Below are 6,000 nucleotides of genomic sequence, written 5' to 3' on the forward strand. Positions count from 1 at the left end.
TTTTGACATTCCAATCCAGTGAGCGTTAGTTGAGGAAAACTCCCGAAAAAGAGACATGCTAAAGTTTTCTTATCCCCAGTGGGCGGTGTTAATCATCTGGTTTGAGCCTTGTAGGTTTCATTGTCAAATACTTGGGTTCTCTCAAAGGGAAGAAAGTTGGGGACTTGCATTCACTGTTTTTAAAGAGGAGATTAAACACAAAATCGATTTAATGGAGCATCTGTAATCTTAAATACAAGAAGTCAAGAGCTAAAGCTATAATAGAAAGGTTAGCTTTCCTCCATTGTTCACACACTCTAACTCATATTTTTGGAACTTAATTATCAATGAAAGCCACTACATCAGTGCAATACAGTATAGGCAAATTACAAGAACCTTTTACTTCTCCCAACTGGGTTTAAATTGCAAATCTTAACAGTGAACAGTGTGCTTTTCGCACTGAATATTCAATACAGTGAAATGTGTTTTAAGTGAACCACCCAAGGGCCCAGGAACATTTGCTTAATAATGATACTTTGCAATTCTATAGGGCCTTTCAGGCAAAGATCTCAAGTGGAATGCTCTTTAACTATACCCTGCATGGGAAACCTTGGGAATATTTTAAAGTGCTCACTTAAGGTCTATTGGAAAGAATCTTTAGTATAGATTGCACAGTATGGTTTTAAGAAATGAGGTACTGCCGAATGTTCGATCTCAGGGTATCATATTCGTGGGGGTTTGATGGGTACTGAATATTTATTAGTTATTTAATGTGAAGCTTAAAGTGTATATTTCCCCAAACTTTTTATTTTGAAAAATTTCAGACCTACAGAAAAGTTGAAATAATAGTACGATGAAACATTTCAGTGAACACCCATATTCCTTTCATCTAGGTTAACATTGTTAACATTTTGTGACAATTGCTTAGGTTCTCTCCCTCTCTCTCTCCCTTTAGATAGATAGAGAGATAGATAGATAGATAGATAGGTGTCAACATACTGTATCTAAATAGGTAGATATGGAATAAAATTGTTTTCTTGTTTGTATATTCATGTACATGCACATAGTTCTGTCTCTACCCATTTAAATTATGAACATCATTGCACTTCACTCTTAAATGCTTCAGCACACTTCTGGTAAAGGACATTCTTTTGTCTACCTATAATGCCTATATAGAATATATTCTTATTGTTGATTTTTAAAAAGCTTTCTATTGACTTTATTTTTGAGTTCAGAATGTCCATAAATTTTATCAGTGTTGTCTGTGAACTTAGGAAATGAGATTTAAGCCAATGCTGGCATAAACAATCTAAAATACTATTGTATTACCTAGGTGTCTTGGGAATTTAAGAACCTGATTAAAGAATTATTATAGAAACAATATATACTAAGTATTTTGAAATCAGATTTCAAAAACAATTCAAGAAACAGAAGACCTTTTTGACATGCTATGGAACACGAGACGAACATTTATATTCCAATCCAAGCCCCTCTCCCCCGCAAATTTAATCTGCTTTTACCTTAATTAATGTTTGATCTAAATTTGCAGAATAATTGTCTTAATTATCCACTTCATTTTGCTAGCTAGTGTAGACTTGACCAAACTGAAAATAGCATTGGCAGTTATGTACTTTGAGAAGTGTATGCAGACAATTTACATAATTTAGCCAAAATGGCCAATTAATTGGTGTAATTATGAATGTCTAGACTTGGCCTTTATGGGTAAGCAGAAGAAGTAAACCCACTCCTCTTTCCAATGGTTGCCCTCCCCTAGCTTTAAAGATCCATATTTTTCTTGTATTGAATATTTTTACATTCCTAATTTAAAATATTCTTATATCTTTTATAATATAGGCATGTTAATTAAAAGTAATTATCCAAAGGCTATCAAGTACATCTTCTTGCCTCTTACAAGTGCTTGAATTATGGTATAACTTAATGTGTGATTTATCCCACTTTTGGAAATGTATATAATTACATATTTACCTCTGTAGTGTTAGTGCCTTATACTTAATATTCACTCATTAGCATCATTCTCTCTTCTATGGAAAGTCAACTTCTAACTGCGTGGACCTTAAAGCCATCTTACAAATAAATGTTGATGAATTTTTGCAGTTTTTCAGATGTGAAATTCATACAGCTTTATGTAAGAATTAGCGGGAACTTTAAATTTTATACATACCATTACCTCCTTGGGTTAGAATCACTGTTACTTTAACTATTTAAATGTAATTTAATGTTTTCTTTTATGTAAAAGCTCACATTTTTAAACATGTCTCTCTACTATATTTCAATAAAGTCTTTATCTTCTAAAGCTATTTGTCAAGGCAAAGCAAAAGTGCTGATGGTTGTGTTAATCCTATTAAGCCAAGAACTGCAGAATGAATAATTTTAATCAGAATTTAAGCTTCAGAAATGTACGACCTAAATTATAAAACATGTTTTTTGACAACTAGTAATGGTTATTGTCTCTGTCCCTGGGAAATTTCTTAGTACTAGTTAACGTAAAGAAATTGAGAATAAAAGTACTTTTACAATTGATATACTTGTCCATACATTGGAGAAGCTATACGTATAATGAATACTGACTTATAAATTGGGAAAACTGGTTTCTATTTCCAGTTTCCCCACTGATTCTCTGTATTAGGTTAGATGACATATCACTTAACCTGCTTGAGCCTCAGGTTTTTCATTTCTAAAATAGGGCTATTACTTGCCCTGCCAACTCCACAAGATGGCTCTGAGGCTCCAATGAGATAAGGTATCTGAAATAGCCCTTTTTACGGAGCACCTACTGTAGGGAAAAAAATCCCCCAAAACAAAAACAATAATCAATAGACACCTGATTTCAAGATATTTACAGTCACTGAGTAGGAGAGGAAAAGTGCAGGAAGTCACCAGCACAACATATGGTAGAGAATTGAATATGTGTTTAATGAGTTGTACAAATCATTACTTTGGGTCAGTAGGGAGTTTCAAGAAGACAAAACCTAAGGGTCTTTGGTGGATTATAAGAAGATACATGTAACAGATGTGGAACATTCTGAAGATTAAAATTTTCATTTTTCAGATTTTTTTTGGGTAAACCTAAGACACATCTAGAGCTGCCCTTATTATTTGACACATGTGATAAAGCTATAGATGGAGCTGTAGCATATAATATATACATATGTGTATATATATACACACACATATAATTAAAAGGTAATAATGAGTTAGGGAAAAACTAATTGTTGGTGTTTTGCTTGGATTATCGGGTAAAATGGTGTTCTGAGACTTAATCTGTAAATACTACCTTGTACCAGTATCTTGTATACATAAAAAAGACAGCTGGCTTAAATTTTTTTTTTCATTGAAGTAAATGGGGCTCCGAGACTGTCATTCTGTTTTGTTTGTCAGGGGTGAGGTCCTGCCCACTTTGGGACACTGCTCTACATCTGTCATTCCATTCACCAGTGAGTCTCAAAGTCAGGACACTACAGCTGTCCTGTTCTTTTCAACCTTTTCTGTGATGGAAGAGATGAGATGACTGGCTGGCTGGTCAAGGGTTTATCGCATATTCAGTACTTCTGTACAAGTACTATCCTGTAATTGTATTGTTCTCCCCTTTATTTGTAGAGCAGAACTTTTCAGTCTAAAAGGTCATTGGAATGTTTATTTTACTATGTGTCCCTATTTAATTATTTTGCTTTGAGTTGTGTTTGTTAATAAAACAATGATGTCAAACTGTTAGCCATAATTTATGTTCTACCACGCACATTCGTGTATTTGCATAGCCAGGAATAGTTAGTGAATGGAAGAGGAAAGAACAAGGTTCAGGTTAGGTTTCCTTCCAAATAAGGACTAATCTGTTGACTTCCCACATAAGACATGTGTACATAAGCAAAGAGTCTTTTGTGTTTGGAAGTAGCAAATTCTACTAATTCGGAATTAATGGCTTGGATTTGTCAGAGGAACTTGAATATAGAGAATCAAATGATTTTTCTATCGGTTGGTGACTGGGCTCGTTCTGGCTAAACTCTGCAGCTTTGAGTTGAATGGAATTGGTGGAGACAAAATCAAAGTTCATTTGCACTTTCTTTTTCCTTGGCTGGCGTGTGGTTGTGTGTTTGAATTAGTTTTTAATCATCCCAAAATTTTTGATGGAAAAGTAGTAATTCTAATTTCTTGCCCCAGAAATTTAGATCACTCTACAGGTGGGTTTGGGGCAGTTCCAATGACACAGACTTCAGAGCCAACAAACAGCACACCAAGTTCCTAGGAAGACTCTAAATACAAATTGTGGGAGAAATACATGAATTCTGAAGATATTTTCCATTTAGAAATTCAAAATTATTTTCTAGACCTAAGAGTATTTTGCCAAAGAATACCATGCCCAGCTACTTACCTTCCAGAGACTTAGTGACGTAAATAACCAAGAATATGAGATTTCTACACACACTAATACATACCCAGAGATTTGAGCAGAGTAACTAGAATTAAAACTAAATAAAACACTAAATAAGAAAAAGAAAAGAACTTTATTACTTCTTTTTAATTGTTGAGAAAAAATGAGAAGACTTTTTGTTATTTGGAAGATTAGTCTGTCAGCTATTACAACTGTACTGTAGATTTTAGCAAGATGGGAGTCATTTAACCTAAACCTAGCTGTGACTGCATCCGGACTTCAGCTTCAAGTAACTCTTAGGTTTGCCTGTTCTTTTTCTTTCAGCTTCGTTTCTATTCTAAACTGTTAAATGTTCAACAGCAGAGAAATCAGAAAATTGCCTTAATTACTCTATTATGTTCTACCCAAATCCCCAGGAAGCATTGTAATAAGGCATCTGCGAGGGTGCTATCTGATAGTCCTTGCTCAATTGCTATGAACTTGAATGCATAATCTTGAAGCATGGCCATCACATCCTTTGCGTTCTCCCTTGAGTCTCAGTTGTTTTTAACCTTGGCTGTACTGTCATACTCTCTTGAGAAGGTGTCAGAAATCTTGATGTCTGGGTCTGACACTCAGAGGTTGATTTAATTCGTCTGGAATGTGGCCTGGGGATTGGAATTTTGAAAACTCCTCCAAAGAGTTTTGACAGATGATTCTAATTTACAGCTGAGGTAGGAAACCATGGACTCAAGGGTGGACTGTTTGGAGTATGCTCAAGAGCTTACTTGAGGAGTTTGGCAGCTCCTCTCCAGGTCTTTCCTGCAGGTCTTCAGTTAGAGCTGACAATCCCAAATATCTACAGGAGAGAAGCAGGTAGGGTAAGTTACATAAATTCAGAATGGGGCCAAAGTAAACAGGATTCAGAGCCCTGTAGTTTAGACACTTTTCTCATTTAATGACCTTAATATCCTGCACTAAATGACTCCATTTGTGTTAAAACTGTTGTCTTAGATTTTAAACTTTTTTTTTTTTAAACGGAAGTGTGACTGGCCTACAATAATATGTTAGTTGCAGGTGTACAACATGTTGGTTCTTTATTTCTGTACGTTACAGAATGATCACCATGATAGGTCTAATTACCATCTGTCACCATAAAAAAGCTATTACTATATTATTGACTATATTCCCCATGCTATACAGTTCATCCCCATAACTCATTTAGTTTTCAACTGGAAGTTTGTACTTCTTAATTTCCTTCACCTGTTTCACTTATCTCCCATCCCTCTCCCTTCTGGCAATTACCTGTTTGTTCTCTATATCTATGAATCTGTTTCTGTTTTCTTATGTTTGTTCGTTTTTTCAGATTCTACATGTAAGTGAAATCATACTGTATTTGTCTTTGTCTTATTTCACTTAGTATGATACACTCTAGGTCCATTCATATTGTCACAAATGGCAAGATTTCATTCTTTTTTATGGCTGAGTAATATTCCATTGTGTATAAATATACCACATCTTCTTCATCCCTTCACCTATTGATGGACACTTTAGGTTGCTTCCATATCTTGGCTATTTTAAATATACTGCAGTGAACATAGGGGTACACATATCTTTTCGTATTAGTGTTTTTGTTTTCTTTGGGAAAATACCCA

This window comes from Orcinus orca, chromosome 9, assembly GCF_937001465.1.
Source record: "Orcinus orca chromosome 9, mOrcOrc1.1, whole genome shotgun sequence".
Classification (NCBI taxonomy): domain Eukaryota; kingdom Metazoa; phylum Chordata; class Mammalia; order Artiodactyla; family Delphinidae; genus Orcinus; species Orcinus orca.